The sequence below is a fragment of the Rutidosis leptorrhynchoides genome, chromosome 8, assembly GCF_046630445.1.
Source record: "Rutidosis leptorrhynchoides isolate AG116_Rl617_1_P2 chromosome 8, CSIRO_AGI_Rlap_v1, whole genome shotgun sequence".
NCBI classification, from domain to species: domain Eukaryota; kingdom Viridiplantae; phylum Streptophyta; class Magnoliopsida; order Asterales; family Asteraceae; genus Rutidosis; species Rutidosis leptorrhynchoides.
Window position 1 is genome coordinate 117,603,656 of NC_092340.1, and position 9,050 is coordinate 117,612,705.

A 9,050-nucleotide genomic window follows, 5' to 3' on the forward strand; every position below is an offset into this window, starting at 1 on the left:
AACCATGTTTGAATGATGTCAATAGATGTTCGGGTGCGTGCGCTTTGCTTTGTATCGAGCTCTTCAGGCGCATCATTTTCTACAGTTATACTGTTTTTGACGCTGCGCGCAAGCTGTTTTTAGGCTTTATCTGTGCGCTCACCCTTGCATTTTGCTTTTGCATTGCAAGTTGCCATTCTTTGGCGTTACGTAATTTTTCGACCTTTGCATGTGCGGCCGCTTTCTTATTCCTTGGTTTGCGCTTTCTTGCTAAACCAGTGATATGTGTGTGGATCTTTTTTCCGCAGTTTCTTTTGAATCCTCGGTTCGTTTTAACACGTTTTCTAAGATTTTCCGAACCCTGCATCTTATAATAACGTATAATATTTTTAAAACAGGTAGTTACAACACAGTTTTTATGCACCCTTATTACGTAATTAAGCGTTTATCTTAATTGTTGCTAACTTTAAAGTGAGCGACTTTGTTTCAAATACAAATTGGTGCTTGTACTTTTTTTTTTCTAGAAACTGTGACATTGCAATATTAAATATCGAATTGAAACATTTGTGTACCTGTGAGTGTAGCGCTTCTTGGGTCATTCGCTGTTTACTTGACTCTACATCTTTTTCTCTCCGCCTCATAACTTCTAGCCTCGTTCTGTTCTTCTCATCCACTTCTGATTTTATGGTTGCGATTCCCCTTTTTGTTGGGAATTTTAGCATGCCATGTATTGTCGACGGTATGGCACCTAACTTTTGCAAGGTGCTCCTGCTTAATAGTGTGTTGTGCTCAGCTCTCGATTGGACTACAGCGAATTCAATTTCAACATCACTTTTCTTTTTATCATTAATGTCGTCTCGTAGTTCTAACCCAACTTTAATCGTTCCTAATGACGGAACCATTTCACCACCAAAACCAAACAAAGTAGCTGCTTTCTTTTTTAACTGCGACCTAACTGACATAGGCAGCGACATGTAGCAATGTTCGTACATTATATCTGTACCGCAGCCAGTGTCTACACACAGTCCCTTAAGTTCCTGATTGCTGCTTTTGATGTATCCTTTAACTATCACGGGTTTGTTCAACCAGTCCCTTTCACTTGCCTCAAATGAGATTCCTGCTTTTCTCCAATCTCTAACCTTTCTCACTTTTGCTATCACGTTCTCACTTATTACCATATTTATGGTTTTTTATGTTTCCTCTGCTTTTAGTTCGCTTTTCTTTTTCCACGGAACTTCTTTTTCCTGTCTTGACTTATGGCCTTCTGCTTTAACCGATTTCTTTAAATGCTGCAACCTTCCCTTTTTTAGTTCTGCAACCACCCTCTCGATTAACTGCCTGCACTTATTAATTTCGTGACCAAAATCATCATGAAAATCACAAAATTTGGTTTTGTCCTTTTTTGCATAATCGGGTAGTGGTGTCGGTGCTTCGAACGTTTTATATACTGACTCGATTGCCAATATTTCCTTTGGCATTTTGCTGAGATCTTTTATGATTGCATAATTATCATCATGAACGCTCTTATTTCGGTAACTGCCACCTCCTCTACTGTTGTTGTACCGCCGATACTTATTGTTATTATTATAACTTCCACCTTTGAGAGGGCTATTATTATACCTTTTCACAAGTCCAGAGCTCTTGCCCTGATCACGATGGTGATCATCATCATTATTACTTTTGCCCGGGTAGCTTTTTCCGCAATTCTGTGTTATATCTTCTTGCGCCCGCTTGTAATCATGTGCCTCCTTTATTGCTTCTGTAAATGTTTGTGGAACCTTCCTTCGCAACCTCTGCCATAAAGATAGATGCCTTTCGGTATCTAGACAGTGTATAAATCCTGACACCTTTTGGCTTTCTGGTAGATCTGGTATTTTAGCTACCTCTTTAGTGTACCTATCAATGATTTCACCCAGAGATTCTTTGGGTTTTTGCTTTATATCGTGGCATTCCACATGCGTTCTTCTACACGCGCGCAGACTATGAAAATTAAGTAAAAACCGGGATCTTAAGTCTGCATACCCCATTATGCTTCTGGGAGTTATATTATTGAACCACTCCCGCGCCACTCCTTGCAACACGATTGGTAGCATATGACATGCTACCTCATCTTCCCAATTGTGGGTTCTTGTCGTTCCCTCAAACCTTTGTAGGAAGTCATCAGGGTCAAATAACCCATCGTAGCTTCCTAATGTTATCGGTATTACAGGCGCTTGAGGGAACGGGTGATTCGCTATATGTGCAGCGAATTTTTTTGTAGTGGGAGCCACCTCTAGAGATTGCCTTGCTTTATGCCCTTGCATTACTGCAAACCAGTTTTGCATAAACTCCTGGAATCGCACTGGCTCATTGAGTGCTTGCGCTAAATCTGGAGGTGCAACTTGCTGCAATTGTGAAATAAAATTATTCGAGCTGCTTGGTTCTAACGGATAATAAGGCGCACTCCCCTCATCACCCTGGTGCTGAGTTCGTGTTAACCCACCTACATTTGGTTGGGGTGGTGCATAAGTCATCTTCGCTTGTAGCGGCGCTACTGTAATATACGAACCATCTAGGTTTCTCAAACCCAATTTTCTGATTTCCTCTTGCGCACTGGCCGGGGTAACCCTCAAAGTTTGAGTTTCTTGTTCCACCGTTGTGATAATTGGAATTGTTCCTACATACGTAGTTTTTGCCATTAGCTTGGCACCACTTGGCGGAGAGTCATACTCATCGTCCGCTTCTTTAGAGCGTATATAGCTCATGTTGTCTGGAGATCCGAAACTTATTTTTTTTGGAGACTTCATACGTCCCGTTTCTGTTTCTTTGAAGCGTACATTGCCAGTTTCTACTGTTGGGGGCGCACCTTCTCCACTATTCTGTAGCCGCTCACTTTCTGTTCCTACCGTGATTGGAGGAACAGTTTTTTCCGTCCCGGCGCTTGTCAGCCCTGTCTGGATAGCTTCTGTCGAAGGGGGTTTTGACACCTTTTTCCCTTCGGTCACAGATGTATGTTTTGATGTTTGTACAGGTGTTCATTGACCTGGAATTGTCTGAAAAGTTGGCTTTGAACCTTTGTTGCCTGCCATTGATCTGAATTAGATGAACAACCTGAAATTGACCGATTAGTATGAACAAAAAATATTTTATTGAAAACGCAAAAACGAATTAGATTCATTATGAATTTCTTACTTATTTGCTCATGTAACCGGTCCTACGGATGGCGCCAAATGATCAAGCATATTTTCATGGGGTCAAGGTGAACCTACGCTTGAGTGCATAAAGGGGTTTAAGGACTAACAACATTCGAACCTCCGACGCTTAGTCGTGGATAACCCATATCGGTATCGTTTTGATTCCGACAGGGTGGCCGATTTGAGAGTCCACCAACAACCTAGCATACGAGGTTGAGTGGCCCAAAGACATGAAGGTTTTATAGTTTGATACATACCTGAAAGTCTTTATAGATCGTATGAAGCTTTGTTCGTACGATAGAGATTTATATGTTGTGGTTTACGTATGAGTAAACGAGTGAATGTCTCTTTAGGGTTTTTGAGCTATGTATTTATAGGCTCACGAATTAGGGTTTCGATAGAATCTCTTCCTTAATTAAATGCAATCTTATCTCAACTAACTTTCGTTATTTAAGAAAAAGAATCCGAATTGATTATACCGTACATTCTTCTAGAATGTACCGGACCCTTATGCAAGTATACGAAACTCGTATCAGATGGTATAGGCGCATAGGGTGCGACTATACCCGTGCTACACGCACTATATGGCGGTTTGTGCGTTCTAGGGCTTTTGGATGCGCAATCCGCATAGTCTTGCGGATACGCGTATCATTATATGGTATTAAAGAAATCTTCCACTGTGCATGTGCTCATTTTAAAGATATTACTTGGAGTCATTCATGACATATTTCAAAAGACATTGCATTCGAGTCATTGAGTTCATCAAGAATGATAAAAAGTCGTTGATAGATTGATATATTACGAAATGGTATGCATGCCCGTTTAACTTTCGATGTAATGAAAGTTTGTCTTTTAAAAACGAATTCAATGTTCGTAAAATGTATCATATAGAGGTCAAATACCTCGCGATGTAATCAACTATTGTGAATCGTTTATAATGTATATGAACGGGTCCTTTCAGTTGGTATCAGAGCGGTGGTCTTAGCGAACCAGGTCTTGCATTAGTGTGTCTAACTGATAGTTACTTAGATGCATTAGTGAGTCTGGACTTCGACCGTGTCTGCATGTCAAAAGTTTTGCTTATCATTTCGTGTCGAAAATTACCTACTTATCATCCTTAGGAAATTACCTGCTTATCATTCTTAGTCTAGACACATCTTACTGCATTGATTGCATGAATAGTGTATAGACAAAATTCATATCTTTGCGTATTTGCTAATTCATATCTTAGCGTATCTGTTACTGTAACTTTGCCTGACAGCTTCCGAAAATTCCTCTGTAATCTATGTAACATCCCGCATTTTTCCGTTAAATTTATTTTAACACCGTCTTTTTTTATAGATAATATCTTCCGTTATCTAAATTCGTGTCCTTCGTTAACTAATGTTTTTGATATTCCCGTTATTGGATTATAACATCTCTCGTTTACTAAATATTCGTTCGGTTAATTCCCGCACCCGCTTTGAAACTTGAGGGACCAAAGTTGCAAAGGGGCCTAATGTAGTGACCCGAACTTTTCCATGTTTATATATATTAATTGAGATTGATATTTACATGATTAAATGTTTCCAACATGTTAAGCAATCAAACTTGGTAAGACTTGATTAATTGAAATATGTTTCATATAGACAATTGACCACCCAAGTTGACCGGTGATTCACGAACGTTAAAACTTGTAAAAACTATATGATGACATATATATGGATATATATATAGTTAACATGATACTATGATAAGTAAACATATCATTAACTATATTAACAATGAACTACATATGTAAAAACAAGACTACTAACTTAATGATTTTTAAACGAGACATATATGTAACGATTATCGTTGTAAAGACATTTAATGTATATATATCATATTAAGAGATATTCATACATGATAATATCATGATAATATAATAATTTAAAATTTCATTTGATATTATAAACATTGGGTTAACAACATTTAACAAGATCGTTAACCTAAAGGTTTCAAAACAACACTTACATGTAACGACTAACGATGACTTAACGACTCAGTTAAAATGTATATACATGTAGTGTTTTAATATGTATTTATACACTTTTGAAAGACTTCAATACACTTATCAAAATACTTCTACTTAACAAAAATGCTTACAATTACATCCTCGTTCAGTTTCATCAACAATTCTACTCGTATGCACCCGTATTCGTACTCGTACAATACACAGCTTTTAGATGTATGTACTATTGGTATATACACTCCAATGATCAGCTCTTAGCAGCCCATGTGAGTCACCTAACACATGTGGGAACCATCATTTGGCAACTAGCATGAAATATCTCATAAAATTACAAAAATATGAGTAATCATTCATGACTTATTTACATGAAAACAAAATTACATATCCTTTATATCTAATCCATACACCAACGACCAAAAACACCTACAAACACTTTCATTCTTCAATTTTCTTCATCTAATTGATCTCTCTCAAGTTCTATCTTCAAGTTCTAAGTGTTCTTCATAAATTCCAAAAGTTCTAGTTTCATAAAATCAAGAAGACTTTCAAGTTTGCTAGCTCACTTCCAATCTTGTAAGGTGATCATCCAACCTCAAGAAATCTTTGTTTCTTACAGTAGGTTATCATTCTAATACAAGGTAATAATCGTATTCAAACTTTGGTTCAATTTCTATAACTATAACAATCTTATTTCAAGTGATGATCTTACTTGAACTTGTTTTCGTGTCATGATTCTGTTTCAAGAACTTCGAGCCATCCAAGGATCCGTTGAAGCTAAATCCATTTTTCTCTTTTCCAGTAGGTTTATCCAAGGAACTTAAGGTAGTAATGATGTTCATAACATCATTCAATTCATACATATAAAGCTATCTTATTAAAAGGTTTAAACTTGTAATCACTAGAACATAGTTTAGTTAATTCTAAACTTGTTCGCAAACAAAAGTTAATCCTTCTAACTTGACTTTTAAAATCAACTAAACACATGTTCTATATCTATATGATATGCTAACTTAATGATTTAAAACCTGAAAACACGAAAAACACCGTAAAACCGGATTTACGCCGTCGTAGTAACACCGCGGGCTGTTTTGGGTTAGTTAATTAAAAACTATGATAAACTTTGATTTAAAAGTTGTTATTCTGAGAAAATGATTTTTATTATGAACATGAAACTATATACAAAAATTATGGTTAAACTCAAAGTGGAAGTATGTTTTCTAAAATGGTCATCTAGACGTCGTTCTTTCGACTGAAATGACTACCATTACAAAAACGACTTGTAACTTATTTTTCCGACTATAAACCTATACTTTTTCTATTTAGATTCATAAAATAGAGTTCAATATGAAATCATAGCAATTTGATTCACTCAAAACGGATTTAAAATGAAGAAGTTATGGGTAAAACAAGATTGGATAATTTTTCTCATTTTAGCTACGTGAAAATTGGTAACAAATCTATTCCAACCATAACTTAATCAACTTGTATTGTATATTATGTAATCTTGAGATACCATAGACACGTATACAATGTTTCGACCTATCATGTCGACACATCTATATATATTTCGGAACAACCATAGACACTCTATATGTGAATGTTGGAGTTAGCTATACAGGGTTGAGGTTGATTCCAAAATATATATAGTTTGAGTTGTGATCAATACTGAGATATGTATACACTGGGTCGTGGATTGATTCAAGATAATATTTATCGATTTATTTCTGTACATCTAACTGTGGACAACTAGTTGTAGGTTACTAACGAGGACAGCTGACTTAATAAACTTAAAACATCAAAATATACTAAAAGTGTTGTAAATATATTTTGAACATACTTTGATATATATGTATATATTGTTATAGGTTCGTGAATCAACCAGTGGCCAAGTCTTACTTCCCGACGAAGTAAAAATCTGTGAAAGTGAGTTATAGTCCCACTTTTAAAATCTAATATTTTTGGGATGAGAATACATGCAGGTTTTATAAATGATTTACAAAATAGACACAAGTACGTGAAACTACATTCTATGGTTGAATTATCGAAATCGAATATGCCCCTTTTTATTAAGTCTGGTAATCTAAGAATTAGGGAACAGACACCCTAATTGACGCGAATCCTAAAGATAGATCTATTGGGCCTAACAAACCCCATCCAAAATACCGGATGCTTTAGTACTTCGAAATTTATATCATATCCGAAGGGTGTCCCGGAATGATGGGGATATTCTTATATATGTATCTTGTTAATGTCGGTTACCAGGTGTTCACCATATGAATGATTTTTATCTCTATGTATGGGATGTGTATTGAAATATGAAATCTTGTGGTCTATTGTTACGATTTGATATATATAGGTTAAACCTATAACTCACCAACATTTTTGTTGACGTTTAAAGCATGTTTATTCTCAGGTGAATATTAAGAGCTTCCGCTGTCGCATACTTAAATAAGGACGAGATTTGGAGTCCATGCTTGTATGATATTGTGTAAAAACTGCATTCAAGAAACTTATTTTGTTGTAACATATTTGTATTGTAAACCATTATGTAATGGTCGTGTGTAAACAGGATATTTTAGATTATCATTATTTGATAATCTACGTAAAGCTTTTAAACCTTTATTTATGAAATAAAGGTTATGGTTTGTTTTAAAAATGAATGCAGTCTTTGAAAAACGTCTCATATAGAGGTCAAAACCTCGCAACGAAATCAATTAATATGGAACGTTTTTAATCAATAAGAACGGGACATTTCAGTTGGTATCCGAGCGTTGGTCTTAGAGAACCAGAATTTTGCATTAGTGTGTCTTATCTAGTTTGTTAGGATGCATTAGTGAGTCTGGACTTCGACCGTGTTTACTTGAAAAATGATTGCTTAACAAATTTTGTTGGAAACTATATATTTTTAACATGTGAATATTATGTGATATATTAATCTCTTAACGTGTTTGATATTATGTGATAGATGTCTACCTCTAGAACAAGTCCCATTGACTCACCTAATAATAATGAAGAGTCAAATGTAAATTGGAATGATTCGTGGACTGATTCACAAGTTCCCGAAGAGGAACCGGAAGAAGAGTCGGAACCGGAAGAAGAATCGGAACCGGAAGAAGAATCGGAACCGGTGGGGGAAATAATAAAATGGTTAAGTAAAAGAAAATCCTCAACCAACCGACCAAGGTTAATTATGGTCAATGGTGTTTCGGCCAAGGAAGCAAAATATTGGGAGGATTACCAATTCTCCGATGAATCGGATACCGACGAGAATTCCGATGATGTTATAGAAATTACCCCAACTGAATTTAAAAAGGAAAAAGAAAAAAATAAAGGAAAGGGCATAAAAATAGAGAAATCTAATTCCAACCCCGATGAACTTTATATGTATCGTCAACCCCCGAAGTCCTTAAGTTGTAACAATGACCCGGGAACCTCTAAACCACCAGGTTTTTCTAAACCAATGTGGATAACGAAGGCTCGTATTAGGGGAACATCATATATCCCTAGAAACTTGGCAAAACGAACCAAAACCGAAGAAGAAGAAACAAGCGAGTCGGAATAAGATAGTTGTATTCGTGTGGTGTAATATAAGTAATATAGTGTGCTTATGCTTTATGATATATGTAAAAATTGCTTGTATTAATAAGTATTTTTTTTAATCTAACTCTTGTCTATTTTACAGTATAAAAACACAAAATGGATAGACAACCCAATATTTTAAGAGACCTACCCGGAGACATGATTGATGAAATCTTGTCTAGAGTCGGTCAGAATTCTTCGGCACAACTATTTAAGGCGAGATCAGTTTGTAAGACATTCGAAGAACGTTCCAAGAATGCCTTGGTTTATAAAAGGCTTTCGTTCGAAAGATGGGGGATATCACATTGGGAAATCCATAAGTTACG